The sequence below is a fragment of the Pleurodeles waltl genome, chromosome 2_2 (genome assembly GCF_031143425.1).
Source record: "Pleurodeles waltl isolate 20211129_DDA chromosome 2_2, aPleWal1.hap1.20221129, whole genome shotgun sequence".
Taxonomy (NCBI): domain Eukaryota; kingdom Metazoa; phylum Chordata; class Amphibia; order Caudata; family Salamandridae; genus Pleurodeles; species Pleurodeles waltl.
The window spans coordinates 872969257-872991416 of NC_090439.1; the positions used below are offsets into that span (position 1 = coordinate 872969257).

The 22160-nt window shown below is 44.3% G+C and overlaps 1 long non-coding RNA gene across 1 annotated transcript in view; it reads right to left on the reverse strand.

Annotated features, from left to right (window-relative positions):
* Window positions 1–207: 207 nt before the first annotated feature.
* Window positions 208–22160, reverse strand: part of LOC138274262 (uncharacterized) — a 66588-nt gene continuing 44635 nt past the window's right edge. The window contains exon 3 of the long non-coding RNA XR_011200369.1: window positions 208–2142. This is a non-coding gene — a long non-coding RNA (uncharacterized lncRNA). The remainder of the gene's footprint in view (window positions 2143–22160) is intronic.

Below are 22160 nucleotides of genomic sequence, written 5' to 3' on the forward strand. Positions count from 1 at the left end.
AGGTGTGAGGGGATACGAAGTAACCAAAAGTGATATACAAGTGGTGTTTTAGTGGGGAGTTAGGAGCTTATGGGGTAGGCTACTCGGGGCTCTGTTAGGCTAGAGATCGGGTGGGAAGGTGCCCTGATAGCTCCCCAGTCCCTGCCCTCCCCCTTCTACTTCTCCCCCTCCTCCGCCTCCCCTTCTCCCTCTTTATGGTGACTGCCCCTGAAGAGGGCACGTACCTTGTGCAGCCACGACCCTCCTGGGCCGTGGCAGGCTGTCTCGTGTTCTCTCGGTCGTTCCGGCTTGACAGAGTCCGGACGGGGCGCCGGTGCAGCACGGCTTGTCGGTCCGGTTACGGTCGCCTCCTCCCGGTCGGGACCTTTCAAAGTCTTCTCCTCTCTCGATGGGGATCCGTGGCGTCTCTCCTGCTCCTTCTTCCTTTCTCCACCACAATCGATCGCGGCGTCTTCCTTTTGTGGCCATCCGGCAACCCGGAAGTCCGGGGCCGATTGTCGTCTCCGCCCCCACGCGTCTCCTTGACGACGTGGACGCAAGCCAGAGGAGGCGTTCGGCGTCCGCCAGTGTTGCGCGAAGGTAGGCGAGGTGAGGGACGCCCGCCTACACAGTACAATTAGATATCCAATAGTCAGAACCCAACGTTTTATCTGACTAATTGATGTAAGGATTGTGTCTGGCTAGGCTAACCAATTAATTCCCAAAACAATAGGGTAATGGTGAGAAGATATCAAATCAAAGGTAAATGTTTTGTTGTGGTTTGCTATTTTGAGAGGTAAGAGCTGTGCCTCCTCAATTACTAAGAGGCCACTAAAGTTCCATCGACAGCTTCTACAACCATCAGTACCTCTTTCTTGACAACTGGAATATGATGATGTGAGGACCACTGAATATACATGTACATTTTTGAAACTCCATAGTCGTGAGCACAGATGTCATGAGATGTTCAGGATGAATTAAAAACTTCCCTTGAAGAACAAAAGTAGATGCTTTCAGAGCCGTGGGCAAGAGTGTTTGATTGTCACTCACCTCTATTCCTTGCACATGAGACAAGCTACTTAGTTTCTCAAAGTCTTGGAACTGCGAGCAGAGCAAACTGGGCAGGAGCTTCACAAACGGCTCAAATGAATACAATGTGAGCACAGGCCAAGCATTCTTCTTCTTGTCCTTTCTTCTTCAGTTAAAGGACCTTTGGTGATACCTACTTGCATAGGTTCATCTTCAGGCTCTGAAGACTTGGGTGAAGCTTTAAACAATGGTTTAGAGACGGATCTGCTTCTGAGGTTCCCACATGTCTTTCCTGAAGAAGGCTGTAGATATGGATGGTTCACTGAATAAGGTCTTAAAGGGCCGACTGCCGAGCGACCTTAGCAAGTTTATCTTTTGTTTCATCCCTTAACCCTTTCTAAAAAAAGGGTGAAGAGGGTGGAGTCATTCCAGTCTTTTTTTCGTGCCAAGACCTTGAATTTCAAAATACATGAATGAAGGTCCATTGACCCCTGAAACTTATGATCTTGGAAATCAAATACCTTCTTTTGAATTCCTCAAGGAAAGGTGTTAAAGTATCCAAGAGACAACTGAAATTTGATATTAGTGGCATAGCTGAGGCCAAAGCCTTACCAGTGGTGTTACTCACCACAATCCCACCTTTGATTTGTCAAATGCATAGATGTGAGGTCTGAAGATTAAATGGACTTGGCAAATACTTATAAAAGCCTTTAACTGTCTGGGATTGCCATCAAACTTCAAAATCATTTAAGCCAGACAGCGGAATACCCAGGGTTCCTTGTTGTGAAAATGGTGAAAGACTGATGAATCAATGCATTTTCTGAGGCCAAGTTTTGTACTTGCAGTGTTAAGTTATTGACAACTGCCACTAGGTCTTGAATTTGAGTCACTTCTTGAACCTGATCCATTTTCAGAAGATGTTGGCGTCGCAACCTGTCAAGGGCTGGTCTTTTATGTGACACTTAGATGACCTTGTTGGTTCGAAGAAATGGCCTCTTATCTCCAGAGGAAGTGCCAGAATGTAACAGAAAGTCCATCTATACTCCCAAAAAATAATTCAGCAAGAAGGAGAAAATACTAGAGACCAGAAAACACCTTCTTGCCAGGCAGTGGTTCAGGAGACTGAGAGATTAACTACAGGAACAAAAGAGAACACAAAGTTCATGAATTCAAGTAAGTGTGCAATGATTCAGCAACAATAGTGACACAACTGAACTTAGAGATGAGCTCCTTTATATAGTGAGAACAGGATAGTACATAACTCAAAACATGTCAGCCATCTTGGATTCCGAAGGTAGGTAAATATCTAATAATGAAAAGAAAACATCGAAGCAGAGGTAGCAATAATAATTCATAACTCTTATATTCTACCTAAAGTAAACCAAATAAGAAGTAAAAAACAAGAAGTAAATGCTACATTCAAATTACAGGTATTGGGAACCTAATCCATGTGGATTCCAATATCACAGCCAGGGAGGACGCCGTTGCATCCTCGCTACTTTGAGGAAACATTGTAGGCTTCCACAGAAGCCGTGCATGGCAAGGAAGACTGAGAGAACTGGCACAGCAACAAGGTGGCTAGAATCCATCCCAACAATACTGTAAAATTCAAGTTGATAGTCTTTATGACTACTAACCAAACACAACTGTATGAGAGGGATGTTTCAGAGTGATTTCCCCCACAACTGAAGTTACTTTCCTTCACAGGTCCTCTGAATTCTGTAGGACGTACAGCACAATAGTATTGTTATGGAATTATAAGCGGCAAACAGTTCAAAAAGGTTTGCTTGAGCCAAATATGGCCAGTCGTTCATCCAAAACAGCCATGAAGAAGGCCTCAGTGCTCTGGAGTGGATTACAGAAAATGGAAAATAAAAGAAATTGCCATAGCGTCTATGACTCAACTTGCAAATCAAACAGAAGGTATGTTTTCTTCCATCAAGGCAAAAGGGTGGAAGCTTTGTCTCAGTGTTTCCAACCTTTAGAAACTCAGTAGAAGCATTCTTTCAAGGAGCTGATAATCTCTTAGGGGTATGGCAACTATAGCTGAGTGTTGCTCTCTCTGCTTCTTGTTTATGTCACTTTACAGCAAAGTGTCTTTCAGAGCACTGTACAATGGTTGAATCTTCCTAGTAGCCCCAGATCTTTAGATAGACATTTCTAATTGGAGGGTGCTGGTACTCTATTGAAACCACTGAGTAGCCCATAGTCATGATTTTATGGCCACCACGTCTCTTCGGCTCTAGTACCATTGTCTTGAGGTAGTTATTTCTTTACCAAAGATATGATGCCTCAGCAGGAGTCAGTACTTGTCAGCAGAAAGCGCTTAGACCTTAACGCTTAGCTTAATAAATCATTTTCTCAAACTATATATTGCACAACATCAACATCATCTCTTACGCCGATGACACTCAACTTGTCCTATCACTCTCCACAGACCCCAACACTACCAAGACAAATTTCCACAACTCCATGAAGAACGTCGCAGCATGGATGAAGGACAACTACTTAAAGCTGAACACAGACAAGACAGACGTTCTCATCTTCAGCAAAAACACCACCCTCTGGAACAACCCCTAGTGGCCGTTGGAGCTCAGCCCTACTCCCATTCCGAAAGACCATGCCCGAAACCTCGGCATCATCCTAGACAGCAAGCTCTCCATGAGACGTCAGGTCAACATCATCGCCTCAGCTTGCTTCCACACGCTGCGCATACTCTGGAAAGTTTTCAAGTGGCTCCCCATCACCCTCAGTCACTCATGCCCTCATCACTAGCAGTCTTGACTACGGAAATGCACTCTATGCAGGCACCACCACCAAACCCATGTAAAGACTCCAATCAATACAGAACATGGCCGCCAGACTGATTCTCGATCTGCCCAAGAGAGCCCACATCTCCCAGCAACTGAAAGACCTCCACTGGCTTCCAGTCCCAAAAAGATGCCACTTCAAGTTCCTCACCCATGCCTACAAAGCCTTCCACGACCAGGGACCCCCCCTACCTGAGCCAACATCGGAATTTCTAGCACACCCACCACAATCTCTGCTCTGCACACCTGGCCCTAGCACAGATCCCCCGCACTCACTGCTGCCGCGCCAGAGGCCCTCCTTCTCCCACCTTGCCTCCAGGCCTGAAACGCCCTCCACCGCTGTACCTCACCTATGCTGACTGATTTCAGGAAATGAGTGATTGATTGACTGACTGATTGATTACGTAATTTATATAGTGCATGGCTACCAAGCAGGTTACAGACCGAGACCTCTAAGGAGAAGTTATAAACCTGTACGTTGAAACAGCTAAGTTTTCAACAATTTCCTAAATATCCAAAAGGAATTACAGTCTTTCAAGGGTGGGGGGAAAACGTTCCAGATTTAAGGTCCCAAGAAACAGAAGGAACGGCCACCTTGGCAGGCTGTCCATGTTCTGTGGATGACAGCTGGGCTCTGGTAGCTTGACCTAAGTGTGCGCCTAGGTACATAACTAGTAACTAAGGAACTCAAGTAGGAAGGTACAATATTATGAAGACATTTGTGCATAAAACAGAGTTTTACAATGCACCCGACTTTCCATGGGCAACCAATGGAGGGGTTTTAGCAGGTTGGCAGAACTGGCGAATTGTGCAGGGCAAAGCAAGAGGTACGCAGCAGCATTTTCTACTGTTTGAAGACATTTAAATAGGGCTTTTGTCACCCCAAGAAAAATAACATTTCCGTAATCCAGCCTTGAAATAACTAAGGCTTGAATTATGGTGTGCTGTGCTGTAAAAGGAATACATCAGAGGATTTTTTAAAACCATTTCAGTATGCCAAAACAAGTGGCTGCCACCTTAGTTATCTGTTGCTTCATGGACAGGTCCTGATCCAACAAGACTCTCAAACATTTTACAGAGGAAACAGGGAGCGGAAGAGCACCCATAGACACTGGCCAAAAATACGGACCCTGTGGCATAAATGGATTACCCACTAATAGCACCTTCGTCTTAGCTTGATGTAGCTTCAAGGAGTTAACACTCATCCAATGTGCTACTTCCTGAAGGCAGAGAGGAAGTGCAACCGTGGTCAAGTGGTCCTTTGAAGACAGAGGGGGTGATTCTGACCGCGGCGGACGGCGGTCGCCGCCCGCCAAGCAGTTCCCGCCGAAAGACCGCGGCGGTCATTCTGGCTTTCCCACTGGGCTGGCGGGCAACCGCCGAAAGTCCGCCCGCCAGCCCAGCGGGAAACACCCTTCCCACGAGGACGCCGGCTCAGAATGGAGCCGGCGGAGTGGGAAGGTGCGACGGGTGCAGTTGCACCCGTCGCGAATTTCAGTGTCTGCAAAGCAGACACTGAAATTCTTCGTGGGGCCCTCTTACGGGGGCCCCTGCAGTGCCCATGCCATTGGCATGGGCACTGCAGGGGCCCCCAGGGGCCCCGCGGCACCCCCTACCGCCATCCTGTTCCTGGCGGGAGAACCGCCAGGAACCGGATGGCGGTAGGGGGTGTCAGAATCCCCATGGCGGCGGAGCACGCTCCACCGCCATGGAGGATTCTCAAGGGCAGCGGGAAGTCGGCGGTACACCGCCGACTTTCCGTTTCTGGCCGCGGCTGAACCGCCGCGGTCAGAATGCCCAGCGGTGCACCGCCAGCCTGTTGGCGGTGCTACCGCCAACCTCCGCCATGGCGGTAATTACCGCCAGGGTCAGAATGACCCCCAGAGATACCACAATTTGGGTATCGTCTGCATATAGGAAAAGAGTAAGGCCAAAGCTCTCAACAATGTCAGCAAGTGGCCTTGCGTAGAGATTAAAAAGTAGGGGGCTCAAAATGGAGCCCTGAGGCACACCTGACGTGAAAGCATATAGCTTTGGACTACACTGATTGGTATGCACCTGGAAGAAACGGTTCTCCAAGAAGGATTTAATCCATGCTAATGCTTTACCTTGTTTGCCCAATTTGTCAAGTCTCCTGAGTAGAATATTGTGATTAACAGTGTTGAAAGCTGCACTCAGGTTCAGTAACAGAAGTGCAGATGCCCCCCCTTCATCCAGTTTGTATGTCAGGAATTCTGTGACCTTTAAAAGCGCTGAATCAGTGCTGTAGCCGGCACGAAAGCCCGACTGAGAGGAGTGGAGTAGATCATTCTGTTCTGTATGCATTGTTATCTGCAGACTCACATGTTTTTTTTAACATTTTCGAAAATATTGGTAAAAGAGATACTGGCTTATAAGTAGACCATACCAGAGGATCTACATTGGGCTTTTCCAGCAGAGTGGTCATTAATGCAATTTTCCAGGTCAAGACCTGGCTTTATGAGTGAAGACCTGCTCCTAGCGCCTGGATACTCTCATGGGTGACAAGCCACGCTTTACAAATACTTGATTGATTGATTGATACATGACCAAGGTATGCCATCAAAATGGAAAAAAGCTAAATCAGGAAAACTGAGCAATTCCAACAGAAAATAGAAAAATGAAAAACATAAAAATCATTAAAAAAGAAACTGTGAGTAAATAAAAAAACTTTTTTGGGTGATGTTCAATGATGAGCCTATTACAAATAATTGCCGCACTCCTAGATGGACGCTGCCTGTGGCGAGCGGCGCAGCGGTGCGCGGGGCCCCTCTCCTCTTACCAACATTATTTTCACTGATGGTGGCCACAGGCGTCCCCTGCTGGGGTTTGGCTGCTGGGGTGCTCCGAGCGCAGCGTGCGGCACAATGGAGGCAGCTTTCCAGGAAGCCACGACAGGAGAGGCAGGAGAGGCAGTGACAGAGTCAGCACAAGTCAGTGCTGTCAGTTCAGAGGAGAGAAAAGTGCTGCAACAGAGGTGAGGAGTCTAGGCAGATGGGAGTGTCTGATAAAGGGGCAGCGGCCAGAACCCTCAGTTAATGGAGAATGTGGAAGTGGTACAACGCCTAGTAGGTGAATTGACTTAGGGGGCTGAGGCTGATTCTGGCCTCCAGTATGTGAGAAATGCACTTATATGAAGCTGGGCTGCGCTGAGAGATATTCTTTAAGGTCTTTTAAGCCTCAGCATTCGCAAGAAGGTGGTGGCAGAGACAACATTGGCCTAGGACAGATGAAAATAAAGGCCCCTGCTACAGCGACTAAACCCTGGGCAAAGAGTTTTCTAGTGAAGGCCCCCCATTCTAAAAACTCCTTGGCAAAAACAGTTGTAGGGTGTTATCAAATTGAGGAAAAGGTATCTCTAAATAAAAACCCTCAGAGAATTACACGCTCCTTAAAACCCTATTTTAAAATTCAAACGGATTCAAGTGTCTGCGTTAGAGAGGATAAGGCGAAACAGAAGAAAATAAAAAATCATGGTAACAAAGCGAGAGACATGGAATCTGAGAGACCTGACCCCCTGGAGTCCTTTATTTCTGTTGCCTCGCCAGCGGCAACAATGCTATCAACACATAACAGATTTGCAGGCTTGGCGGTGGACGCTCCTGATCTAGCCGATGGAGGGTCTCACACGGGAGAGGGTAGGGTCCAGCCTGAACCCCAAGAGATGGATGACTTAAGCACACAGAACAATGGGTCCAGTGGGTGGGACCTGGTGCAGCAGAAGCTCACTCAACTATCTCAAGAAATTAAAGAGCGCTTCGTAATATCAGAGGCAAACCAGAAGGGAATTCAGGATACCTTCTCTAGTTTAGAAGCCAAAATTTATAATTTAACCCAGCAAACGCAAGTTCTAGAAGATGGGTTTCAGGTCCTCCAAGCTGAGGTACAAGGAACTGCCCAGGAGGTGACGCGGTTAAAGACTAAACTTGAAAGAATAGAAAACAATGCCACAAGAAACAATGTCAGAGTTTTGGGGGTGAAAGAGGGCCTGGAAGGGGCGGACATTAAATCATTTGTAGTTTTCCCCAGGGTAGTTGGATAGAAAATCTTGAAGGAGAAGTTCAGTGAGTTCACAGAGACCCTTGTAAACAACACCCTGGGCAGAAGAGCCCTCTGAAGATTCTGGCAAATTTTCTTCCATATTCAGTCAAAGAGAAAATATTGGGTCTTGCTCTAAAATCAGGCTCACTGCAAGCATTAGGGGCATCTTTCAGGATTAGATCTGACATTTCCAGAGAGACAGCCGACAGGCAGTGGGAGATGGGGAAAAGATTGGAGGATCTAAAGGAGTTGCGTGAGACAGCAAAATTGAGGGTTCCAGCTGTTATGAAGGGCATGTGGCAAAATAAGATGCACAACTTTTCTGAACTGACTGATTTGGATAATTTTATTTCTCAGATAAGGAGGGAAGGGCACACAGGCATAACCTAATTGTGAATGCTATATTGCTACAGAGGGGTGCTATCCCGAGCTCTTGGAATGATGCAGTAATTTCACTGATATTGAAGCCAGGCAAGAACCCTCAACAGCGTCACCCAATATCTCGAATTAATTGCGATTATAGAGTCATTACTAGTATTTTAGAAGACCGTCTAAATAAAGCTTCGGGCTACTTGGTGCATCAAGATCAGAGGGGATTCCTGTCTGGAAGGAATATGAGAGATCTCAACCATACTTTAATAGGCTCCATTGATCTGGCCACAACTCTGGAAATCCCGTTAACTATAATGACTGTGGACGCCCCAAGGCATTCGACCGTGTGAATTGGCAATATCTTATGACGGTGTTTGCCCATTTTGGAATAGGCAATTCCTTAATTATTGTGCTAGCAAGGATTTATAGTGCGCCAACTGCAAAAATCCTGGTGAATGGCAGTTTGTCTTCTGCAGTGAAGATAGAAAGGGGAACTAGACAAGGCTGCCCCCTCTCACCGATCCTTTTTGATTTTTATATAGAGCCTTTTGCAGAGAGTTTGAGGTCAAATAAGCAGATAAAGCCTTTTGTGGTAGGAGATTTGTATAGGAAGATCGCCCTACACAAGAAGATCCTCTGATGTGACTTCTGCCCTTCCGAACCTTTTAAGGGAAGCTATGGTTTTCTCAAAGGTGGCTGGCTAAGAGATAAATGAGGAAAAAATTGAGATAATGATGTGGAACCAGAAAAGCAAGAATCCTAGAAGGGTCTCTGAGATGAGGTACTTAGGTATTAGAATAACGCAGGACGTGGGAAAGTTAGCGGATAGAAATCTGGAGAAGGTGGACGGTGAGGTTGGTGTTCCTCTGAAAAAATGGGGGAATCTACCACTTACTATATACGGGCGGGTTAACTTAGTAAAGATGTCTATTCTGCCAAAAATTACCTTTCTATTTGATAACATTCCCCTAAATTTTGATTAAAAAGTAATTTCAACTCTACAAGGGAAGATAACCTCATTTATCTGGGACAGTAAAGGCATACACCTATCTTGGAAAAAACTGAGGAGAAGGGTTGGTGTTGGTGGGCTGGCCCTTCCTGACCTGCAGCTTTATTGTTGGGCCTACCAGTTAAAGAATAACAGAATGTTGTTACTGACCCCGGACAAGTCGGTACTGGGGTCCATATGCAGGGCAATGTTGGCGGGTCTATCCGTGGACATCTTCTTCTACAAATTTGGGGTGCCAAAGTTTTTTAAGAAAGTCAGACTGAAGTAGTTACAGGCAGCTGCCATGGCTTGGTACGAAATAAGAGCCCTCCTAGGTATCAGATATTACAGTAAATTAGCTCCCATCTGGGACTCACCAGGGACCCCAGAGTGTTTATTGGACAGTTTAGCTTTGCCTCTGAACCAAAGCGGAGTTACCAGATGGGGTCAGCTAGCCAATGAGGGTCAAAGGCTGACATGGGAGTATTGGAGCAACAGGACGGAAGGGACAATATCCAGATTTAAGGTTTTGCAGGTTAATGGAGTCAAGGGGGTCTGGGCCCTTAATCTACTCAAATGGAGATAGATCTACAGACATTCGGGGCCACAAAGAAGGAAGTTGCACAATGGTACCAATATCTTCTAGCAGCAGTGGAGAACTCAATGCAATCTTTGTGGTCCGGTTCCTACCGGATGAAATGTTGGAGCAGTTATGGCAAGTATCCTTTGCTACATTATATTCTGTGGTCAAATCTCCTGCCCTAAGAAAAAAAATCATTTTTTTACCCTCCATAGAGCGTATTGGACCCCACTAAAATTGGCAAAGTTAAGAGGACGTGCAACCTCCAATTGCAAGCGGTGTGGCAGCTGCAAGGCGGATGACATCCATATGTTAGTTTCTTGCCCGAAATTAGAGGGATTCTGGTCTGCGGTGGATGAGACAATCTCAGACTCTTTGGACCTTACAATCGAGGTGAGCCCTTGCTTAATCATGTTTGGGATTTTGCCCCAGAAAATTGGTTGCTCCCGCCCAAGCTGCACCATAGAGACCTACTGTTTTACTTGATATTACTGGCAAGGAGGGAAATCTGCAAAGGCTGGGGTGAACCCTACGCTCCAAGCTGGCAAGCATGGAAAAGATCTGCACTATTCTTCAGAGAGGTAGATAAAAGAGAAGTTAAAAGGAAAGGGAAAGGGTTTTGGGACTTCCTAAAGTTTTGTTGTGCTTGAGGAGTTTAAGGTCCAATGATTAGTCACACCTGACTGGCTAGGCTGGGAATCCCCCCCATCCCATGACCTAAAGGGACGTGCCCGGCATGAACCTTACGAGGCTGTTGGTTGGTGACGTTACTATGAGAACAAAACAACAACAAAAAAACTGTCACTAGTATGATGCCACATTGAACCTTGTATTGTATTCATCTATGCAGGTATTCCTTGTGCTTTATGCCAAACACATAATTTAACAGGGCCATGCCATGGTGTACAACAGCATCTGAGACACATACAATGTAATGTACAGTAGTATTTTACATTTCTTAGTGACCATATGGCTAGAGGATGTTTAACCTGTTTTGATACTGTTGAACTACCAGTGGACTTTTGAGTATTCTTTCTTGTGAGATAAACAGAACAATCCATCCAATGAGTGTCCATTTCGTGCAAATTAGCACGATCAAGCTTCATCACCTTCTAAAGTACATTATGCCAATAGCTTCTACCATGGATCATCTCTATCTACCATGAAAAAACTACAACATATTCATAACTCAGCTGCCAGACTACTACTACATGTAAAGGCCACAAGCCCACATCTCCCCTACATTGAGGGCACTACATTGGTTACCAGTTGCCAGAAGAGCACAAAGCAATAGATGCAACAGGACCACTTTTCATCAGGAATAAAATCACCAAATACAATTCAATAAAGAAACCTCTGCTCAAGATTGGCACCCGCCTTAAAACACCACCATACAAGATAAAGGCTATAGATGGTACATCCTTCTTGGTTTAAGCGGGCAATCTATGGAATTCATTACCCCCAAATATATGATCCACGGAAACTATCTTGTCTTCAGAAGACTACTCAAGAGTAGGATTTTTCCTTCATAACCACCATATCCACACAGCAATGGACTGCATATGCCTGTTTTGGTAAACATTTAAAATCTGATTATGTCTATATATAGAGAGATGTGTATTTCTTTAACCGGTTCTGTGCCGCGGACGTAATGGTTACGTCCCGCGGTACAGTGCTCCTATGCCGAGGACGTAACCATTTCATCCTCATATTGGAGAATGGGGGGAGCACTAGTGCTCCCCCCATGAGCCTTCACCCCACCCCTCCAGGGCAGAGATGGAAGGAGAATCGCTTCCCCTTCCACCCCCTCCCCCATCTCATTAGAGGGTGCTGGTCACACTGAAAGCCATTTACTTCCAGCGCACGTTAGAAGAAACAGGTGAGTTTCTTCACCGGCTGGAGGGTGGGAAGGGATTCCTAACAAAGAGGCATAGGGGGGAAGGAAAGGGTTTTCCTTTCCCTCAATGTCTTTTTTAGCATTCCTGCTGCCTGATGGGGATACGATCGGGCAGCCCACTAGACACCAGGGATTGTCTTTTTTCGTGTATTTGTTTACAGGGGAGCGGCTCCTTAGTCAAGGGTCGCTCCCTTTAGGGGGGCATATTATCTATGGCCATTCGTGCACCTCTTTGGGGCAGATCAGCCTAATATTTGTAGGCTGATCTGCCCCCAGGGGGGGGGGGGGCAGAAACCACTGGAACGCTAGGGATTTTTTTCTTTGTTTTATTTCTGTGGGGGGCATAGAACTGTTAGCCATTTCTGCCCCCCTTGGGGGCAGATCAGCCTATTTATTTTAGGCACCAGGGATAGTGTGTGTTTTTTTTTGTTTGGGGTGGTGGCCTTAGGCAAGGGTCGCTCCCCTTAGGGAGGCATATTGTTTATGGCCATTTCTGCCCCCCTTGGGGGCAGATCGGCCTATTATTTTTAATAATAGCAGAAGCCACAAAGACAGCAGAGATTGTTTTAGTTTTGTTTTTTGTGTGGGGGGGCTGCCGCTTGGGCAAGAGTTGTCCCCCAAAGGGGGCATAGAACTGGTGGCCATTTATGCCCCCCTTGGGGGCAGATCAGCCTATTTTTTTGTAGGCCCATCTTTCCCCAAGAGTGGCAGAGTCCACTTAGGCACCAGGGAAAATTTCTAAATGCTTGGTGGCGGGGTGTTTGTCAACTGGCGAAGTATTTGCATTTGTGATTATAACAGTTTATTTCTCCTTTTTGTTCTAGTTCAAAACTTTTGCTTCCTTTGCTGTGGCTCCTTGCTGTTTTGGCAGTGGTTGACCTGTGGTTTGCAAAATTGCATGTTTTAGGTAAGTAAAAACAATTTACTCCAAATAGTATTGTTGCCATGCACAAATGATGTGTTGTAGGTGGTATACTAAATGCAGGATTGTGAGTGAAATTGTCCTTAGATTTGTGCACAATGATATTTGTGTTGTCTTATGTCTAATTTGCTTTTCTTTTTTCTTTTTTGTGGGATAACATTGGTGATTGCTGTGTCTGTGCAAAGTAGTTTGCTGGTGAGTCTAGCTTTTTCAGGCAAGTGAGTGGTATAGTTTTTGAGTAGATTACTCTTTTGATAAAGCCACACTTTGTTTATTACTTATTTTAGACAGTGCTGGTTGTTGTTGGCACATTTGCCAAGTTACACTTCTTAGAAAGGATCATGGCTAGCCGTAGAGTGACTGCTCAGCAGGTTGTTGGCATGCTTTTTGAGTCGTCTTCTGACCATGATTATGAGACTGACTCTGCATCTGAGGCAGAGGAGCAAGTGAGAGATTCTGGCAGTGAATTTTCTGTCCGAGAGGAATCTTCTGATGATGAAGCCACTCTCAGTGGAGATGAAGGGCCTGTTTCAGAGGAGGACACTCATGTGCCTAAAGTGCAGCAGGCTGGAGCTCAAAGGTTTCCCAAACATGGAGCAGCCAGATTTGCCTGACTTTACGGGTCTCCCGAGGTGTAGAGTCAATACGGAAAACTTTTTGCCTGTCAATTTCTTTGAGTTGTCAATGGAAGATGTATGTTTGAAAGAGATTGTTGAGCAGACTAATTTTGTATGCAGAGCAGTATTTGAGGGACAACACTGCCAGACTTAGGCCACACTCTAGAGCTACCCAGTGGATTCCCACAAATTTGGAAGAGATGAAAAAGTTCTTGGGTTTGACTTATTAGATGGGGTTGATAAGGAAGCCGTCACTGGCTTCTTATTGGTCTACTAGTCCCTTGATGGCAATGGCTATATTTCCTGCAACCATGAGTGAGTCGTAATCGTATTTGCTTCTTCTTCGGATGTTGCATTTTGTTGACAATGCTTTAGCCTTCCCATGAGATCACCCTGATTCTGACCGTCTTTTTGATATAAGGCCTGTCCTAGATCATTTTGTAGATCAGTTTTCAGAGGTCTATGTTCCAGGCAAAGAAATAGCTATGGACAAGTCTTTGGTCCTGTTCAAGGTCAGTTTGGTTTGTAGGCAGTACATTCCTAGCCAGAGGGCAAGGTATGGAATTAAAATGTATATGCTGTCTGAAAGTAGTACAGGATATGTGTATAATGTCCGGGTCTACACTGGTAGGGGATTCCAGTATAGACCCCCCTTGGTTGTCCGCCCATTTTTGGAGTTAGTGAGAAAATTGTGTGGGAACTTGGTAGAAGACTGTTTAACAAAGGTCACCATTTTACGTAGATAACTTCTAGACTGGAGTGAAGTTGTTCAAGGAATTGTTTAGCGTGGACACTGTTGCTTGTGGCACAATCTGTTCTAACCAAAAAGGCTATACAAGGGAGCCTGTCTGTAAAAAAAACTTGAGAGGGGACAGTGCAATCCCTTGCGGAATGATGAGCTGCTAGCTGTGAAATTTGCAGACAGGAGGAATGTCTACATGCTAACTACCATCCATAATGAGAGTACTTCCCCTGTGACTGTTTGGGGTCAGGTTGCCGAAGTGCGCAAACCTGTGTACATTTTAGATTATAAAAGCACATGGGAGGTGTACATAGAGTTGATCAGAGGTTGGAACCTTATACTACTGTTCATAAGTCTTACATTTGGTATAAGAAGTTAGTGGTTCACCTTTTCCACTTGGCAACTTTTAATGCTTTTATTGTGTTCAAGGATAGTTCTCCAGAGTCAAAGATGACATTTATGAAATTTCAGGAGTCAGTGATAGAGATCCTTATTGTGGTGGTACAAGCACGAGTTCCTAGAGAAGCAGTGGTGGAGGATGTGGCTAGATTGAAAGATCACCACTTTGCTAAGCACATTCCTCCCACTCCCAAAAAAGACTTTCCAGCTAAGAAATATAGAGTCTGTGCTCGAAGAAGTATCCAGAGGGAAACTCGAATATACTTCCCAGATTGTCCTTCAAAACCTGGCTGTGTGTGGGTGGCTGTTTCAAGAGTTACCACACAAAAAAAAAAATCTGGGAAATACCGTGAGAGTAAACTGCCTGTTTCATGTGTTCAATTTCTTTGCTGGAATTACTTCCATGTATTTAGTTAGAGCTTTTGTGTTTGTAGTTTTTTCACTTACTTATAATTAGTTATTGGTTTTGTTGTTGATTAAAAAAAAAGAAGTGATGGAGGTGTGCATGGAGTGGCGCTTGGCTGGCGGTGTAAATAGTGACTTGCTGTTGGCCACTGCTAAACACTGCCAGCCAAACGCCAGTCCACACACTCCCATCAGCTATCAGGCATGTGGGCGTATATAAGTGATGGGCCCTTGAGTGGCGCTCTCTGTCGATGCGAGTGTTGTAATGTGCTGGGACCGTGGTTGGCGGCATGAATGGTCTTGTGCATGCCATGTATGAAAGGTGTGTGAATGTACTGCCTTGTCATGGCTTTACAGCTCTCGAGCTGTGAGTCATTGGTTCAGTTTTTTGGCCTTTCAGTTATTAACTGTGCATTTCATCTTTGTGAAATCTCTTGTTAATAAAATTTTATCTACTGAACCATCACTCACCCTCATGCCAAATCCAATCAGTGTGTGTGTTAAAAATGACAAAACCTTCTCCGCTGTAATCAGGCGTCACAGCACACTTGTGACACGCTAGGTGTCTCGGGTGGAACCCTGATGATGAAGCATGCCACCAACTTGGTTGGTGGGTGAGGGGTCTTTTGAACATAACCTAAGTGTGTTTCTTTTCACAATTTTAGTGTTTGGAACATCACAGAAGTACGTGGACACATCAAAATGATCTATCACAAAAGTACCTGTCTTTGGGGGGGGTGGGGGATTTGGGGCACCTATGTTTTTGGTCCTTCATCTAGGGAAACCTACCAAACACAGACATGTTTTAAAACTAGACAGGCCCAAGGAGTTCAGGGAGGTGTGGCTTGCGTGGACTCCCCCACATTTTCTTACCCAGACTCCTCTGCAAACCTCTAAAGTTCCTTAAAAAATATTTTTTTCCTCACTTTTCTTTGTAGGATCACTGCTTCTGCACAAAGTTTCTACCACCCAGCATCCCTCTCAGTTGCCCACGCAAAATGATACTTCAATAGTGTGGGTCACCAAAGCAGAGGCAGCCTAAAGATGTATAAAATAAAAATATGTGCTTATCAACTTGCTGTGGTATCCCTTCAATCTCTACAGGTTTTGTCATTTTTCTGTTGTAGGCACCTGGGCCACCCACACAAGTGAGGTATCATTTTTACCGGGAGACTTGGGGAACGCTGGATGGAAGGAAATGTGTGGCTCCTCTCATGTTCCAGAACTTTCTGTCACCAAAATGTGAGGAAAAAGTGTTTTTTTGGCCACATTTTGAGGTTTGCTGAGATATCTGGGTAAGAAAACACTGGGTGGGGGAGGGAGGCCTAGCAACTCACAACTCCCTGGACTCCCTCAGGTATCTAGTTTTCAGAAATGTTTGGGTTTGGTAGGTTTCCCTATATGGCTGCTGAGCCCAGGACCAAAAACGCAGGTGCTTCTCCCCCGCAAAAACAGGTACTTTTGTATTTGATAATTTTGATGTGTCCACATAGTGTTTTGGGGCATTTCCTTTCGCTGGCACTAGGCCTACCCACACAAGTGAGGTACCATTTTTATCGGGAGACATGGGGAAACACTGGGTAAAAGGAAATTTGTGGCTCCTCTCACATTCCAGAACTTTCGGTCACCGAAATCTGAGGAAAAAGTGTTTTTTTGCCAAATTTCGAGGTTTGCAAAGGATTCTGGGTAACAGAACCTGGTGAGAGCCCCACAAGTCACCCCATATTGGATTCCCCTAGGTGTCTAGTTTTAAAAAATGCACAGGTTTGGTAGGTTTCCCTAGGTGTTGGCTGAGCTAGAGACCAAAATCTACAGCTAGGCACTTTGCAAAAAACAGCTCTGTTTTCTTTGGGAAAATGTTATGTGTCCATGTTGTGTTTTGGTGCATTTCCTGTCGCGGGCACTGGGCCTACCCACACAAGAGAGGTACCATTTTTATCAGCAGACACAGGGGAACACTGGGTGGAAGGAAATTTGTGGCTCCTCCCAGATTCCAGAACTTTCTGTCACTGAAATGTAAGGAAAAATAATATTTTTAGCCATATTTTGAGGTTTGCAAAGGATTCTGGGTAGCAGAACCTGGTGAGAGCCCCACAAGTCACCCCATCTTGGATTCCCCTAGGTGTCTAGTTTTAAAAAATGCACAGGTTTGGTAGGTTTCCCTACGTGCCGGCCGAGGTAGAGATCAAAATCCACAGCTAAGCACTTTCCAAAAAACATGTCAGTTTTCAATGTAAAAATGTGATGTGTTCATGTTGCGTTTCCTGTCACAGGCATTAGGCCCACCCACGCAAGTGAGGTACCATTTTTAATGGGAGACTTGGGGGAACACAGAATAGCAGAACAAGTGTTATTGCCCCTTGTCTTTCTCTCAATTTATTCCTTCCAAATGTAAGACAGTGTGTACAAAAGAAGTCTATTTGAGAAATGCCTTGTAATTCACATGCTAGTATGGAGACCCTGGAATTCAGCGATGTGCAAATAACCACTGCTTCTCAACACCTTATCTTGTGCCCATTTTGGAAATACAAAGGTTTCCTTCATATCTATTTTTCAGTCTTTTTATTTCACCAAATGAATTGCTGTATACCCTGTATACAATGAAAACCCATTGCAAGGTGCAGCTCATTTACCTGCTCTGGGTACTTAGGGTTCTTGATGAACCTACAAGCCCTATATATCTCTGCAACCAGAAGAGTCCAGTAGACGTTACAGTATATTGCTTTCAGAAATCTGACATTGCAGGGAAAAGTTAGAGTAAAACGTGTAGAAACATTGCAGTTTTTTTACCTCAATTTCAATATTTTTTTTATTTCAGCTGTTATTTTCTGTAGGAAAAACTTGTAGGATCTACACAAATGACCCTTTGGTGGATTCAGAATTTTGTCTAATTTTCAGAAATGTTTAGCTTTCCGGGATCCAGCATGGGTTTCACACCCGTTTCTGTCACTAACTGGAAGGAGGCTAAAAGCACAAAAAATAGTAAAAATGGGGTATGTCCCAGTAAAATGCCAACATTGTGTTGAAAACTGTGGTTTTCTGATTCAAGCCTGCCTGTTCCTGAAAGCTGGGAAGATGGTCATTTTAGCATCACAACCCCTTTGTTGATGCCATTTTCAGGGGAAAAAACACAAGCCTTCTTCTGCAGCCCTTTTTTCCCATTTATTTTTTAAAAACAAAAATGTAACTGTATTGTGGCTAATTTCTTGGTCTCCTTCCCGGGAACCCACAAACTCTGGGCACTTCTAGAATCCCTACGATATTGGAAAAAATGGACGCAAATTTGGTGTGAATAGCTTATGTGGACAAAAGGTAATGAGGGCCTAAGCGCGAACTGCGCTACGTAGCCAAAAAAAGGCTCAGCACAGGAGGGGAAAAGGCCTGGCAACGAAGGGGTTAAAAAATATGTATCATTACTATTTTATAATAATAAAATATGTACATACTCTTTAAGCCCAATTAACAAGTGTATATTTACTCACAGTTAAATGTGTGTGTGTGTGTGTGTGTGTATGGATGTATATACAAGTATGTATACAATGTATGTGTGTATAAATATATAAATATATGTGTGTATATCATTCAATGCTTAACATGTTCATAGGTAATTGTATAGTTCCTAGATAAATTGTTAGATTAGAAACGTATGAATCCCTGCTTTCCTTTTATAATCACAATGAGCAAATGTTATCTTAACTATTTTATCAGCAAGCATTTCGCTTTTGAAAATTGAGGAAAAATAAATAATGTTAGAAAGGTATACAAATAAATTAACCTCAAATTTTGCAAATCTTGAAAGTCTGTGTTTATGCAACACAACTTTAAATCTCAAAAGATTATATCCATTTCTATATTCCTTATACATATATTCCTGCGCTATGTATTTATATATATATATTTATTTATTACTTTAATCCTACTGTGTATGAGGGAAAAATATGAATAATTACTCTCTCATAATATTTACTCTGTCTCCCCATCACCCTATTCCTCTATCAATCTATTCGCCATCCCCACTCTCTGACTCATCCAAAACCCATTCTACCACTACGATCTCGAAAATAACCCTGCTCAAACGCTTCCTTCCTCGACCACTCCTGGCTCACCCCAAACCTGAGTTTACTACTATGATCTCCCAAATAACCTTACTAAATTCTCCCTCACTTATCTCACTTTTGACTCATCCAAAATTGACACTTCTGGATTCTTTCCTCCTCTATCCCTCCCTTATTCTTTTCAAACCTACTAACAAACTCACATATCCTCTGCTCAAATCAACTCATACTAATACAAATTCTGTACTCCTATTTCCCTATACTAATCTACCACTAATCCTTTTGCATTCCGGAGTAGTGTGCTACTCGATGAAAAGCGCTTCCATGCCTTGTCAGGGATAGTTAGCACTATATAAATACAATTACAATATAAATATCTCTAATAAGCAAAGAGGTGAAAGTATTAATTACTTTTCCAGCATGAGTCTATGGCCACATTCTGCCAGTTCCTATCCTAAATTTCCTAATCAACACAAATTTTACTTTAAATGTGCTGACAAAGGGGGGCGTGATGAAGTGATGAATTAATCACTTTTAGTCCAACTGAGTCACTTTTGGAGGGAGTGTGCCATCATTCTCACATAGGGCCGAATTCTCAAACATTTTACTGCACTAAGTGGTGTTTATGCAATGCAATATTGACTGGAATATGGCATTCTACAAATATAAATTGCTCATACCAAAGTGGAAAATCCACTACTATGGAGGACTTTTCGCTGCTATAAGTTTAGAGTGATGGAAGTGCACACAGGTGCACCTGTGCGGGGGCAGAAGGTGGTCTTTGCCAAAGCTCTAAAAACCCAAGTCGTCACTTTGAGGATATTCACAAACTTTTCCCGTAGTTTTATCAACCGACTTGTGCAACTTCCATCAATGACAGCAAATGCAACGGGAACGTCTGTGCATCGAGGTGTGAAGGAGACCGAATGTATGAATTTCAGGGTGGCATAAGAGAAGAGGTTACTTAAAATTGAAATATATTTTCTTTTTTCAGAAATACATTTTAGTTGCGGGTGCATCTTAACTTCAACAGCGAACGGGGGGCATTTCGCACTGAGCAATATCAAAATGAACTCATTTATATGGATTTCGAAGAGTCATTGGTCATCTAAAATACATAAATGATATCAGACAAACCAGTCCACCTGAAGTTACTGGCAATCCATGGAACTAAATATAACAATTCTGGTAATATTTGACAATATGCAAGATTACTTCCTCGGGACCTTTTCAGACCTGAATAAGACTTCCTGCGATTCCACAGGGGTTTGCAATCCGCTTGTTCTTGTGTCCTGTGGTTAATGAATACTTAGAGGGCTGACCTCAAAGTTAATCACTGGCATTCTGTCTCAGGAGGCAGGAATGCTCTGCAGCGCGAGACTACTGTTTGTTGTGTGACACAGCCATCTACCTTGTCTCAAACAACCCATGCCCCTTCACACACCCTTGCTTCTCGACTTGCTCATGAAGAGGCGATAACAGTTTGCGAGCACTTTACAAAACAAGCATTGGGAAAGCCTATGTGACTGGCTTGCATTGAAAAAGATAGACACAAATATCCTTTTCTCTACACAGATTTTAAGATGTGATAATTCAGTGTACTTTTGAGATTTGAAATAGTCCGTCGTGCAGTGCTGAATTTGTGCAGGTGCTCAGCGTTAGCACTCCCAAAGACCAGCACTTATTTATATGATTACACAACAAGGTGCTGCTTTGTGTCCATTTTTCAGCAATGTAAGTCACTAGATAATTTAAAAATTCAGTATGCTAAAAAATGTATAAAATTAGCTCTTGCTGGCCATCCTTACACCTTCGGGCTAACTGGAATTGTTCAGAATCTCACACTTGTTTAAGTGAGATAATTTGTAGGTAATGCTGCCAGTGGTAGGAGCTGTGGGTGGTGCAGGCTACAGTGGAAGGCCCGGGGCCCTGGCATTCATATTTCTATAAATTAAGCACTGCCCTCCTCCGGCACTGCGAAGGGAGGTGGATTGATGCACCAAACAGCCAAATAGCACGAGTTGAGACAAAAATAATGTTCTGGGCGGAACCATACCCTCTTGTATGTGTAATTTAAAGCGCTGTTAACAGTAGTTCATTCAGACAGATAGGTGTCAAACCAGACCAAACCAGTGGTAAATATGAGGAGTTAATAGTCTACGCACAAAAATAAAACTCATCATTGCTGTTTGTTGGTGCACGTTTTGCCTCCAGTGGCGTTAGGGTGTGTGCTTTGTTGTAATAAATCGTGGTAGCACTAGTGCTTAAAGACGCTGGATTGTGATTCTATGAGTTACATTGACTGTTCCTGCACTTGGCTGTGCTATTACACTGAGTGTGTCAGGTTGTTTTCAATCACATTCAGTTTGTGAATTACAGTTACAGATTGTTGCCCCTGGTAACCTACTCGTGGCTGCACAAAGCACTTTCCATTTCGTGAAAAGGTAACGGTATTTGGTGTAAGAAGCACTTGGAGACCTTGTGAAACATTGGCTTACATTAACTATCTGTTCCAGTACAAACGCGTCATCATCACAAATGAATTATGTGGTCACTGTGTTTGGTGATGCTAGCCTTGCACTGGAGAGAAGCTTTCGGTGCAGTTCTTTTAAGAGAGCTGTCCATGGTTTCATCCTGCAACTATCTGTCATAATCCCTCCCCTACTGAGGGGCGGCCTTTGGGTGAACCTGGGTGTTCGCAGCATTACCTCAACATACACCCCTGTCCACAAGGCGAAGCTTGAAATAAAACACAGGCCGCTCCAGGAAACATGATCGCCTTTGTTTCAGAGAAGACCCAAGCAGATAGGGTGGGTTTTAGGGATATTAAACTTTGTAAATGTTGCGCTCTTTCGAAACTTATTCCAGCAAACTCAGGAGGGCTCGTATTTCATTCTAAATCTTTAAAGGCCAGGTTCAGACTGGAGCCCCCAGTTGTCTTAGAGTCTTCAGCAGAGGTAAGATATGTCACTGTTCAGTAGTAACATCTCTTGCGACGGTCCTGTTTGAGTACCTGCCCTCTCAGGAGTCCAGTCCAGCACGCTGAGGATCATAAAAAAGGGACTGATTTTCGAGCAATGTGGGAAAGGGGCTTCTCTATTTCCCAGCCAAATAACTTTAAGATAGATTCGGCGCTGAGACACCCCGGCGGCAATCCTTTCAGTGGGTTCCCAAACGTTAGGTAAATCCCTGCTACATAAACCATCTGTCTGGGCTGAAAAATTCATCCCCAGGGCAGGCCAGCAGGAGCTGGGGAAACATAGCTCTGTGTCTGGCCAACACTTGCAGAAACGCTGGAAGTGGAAG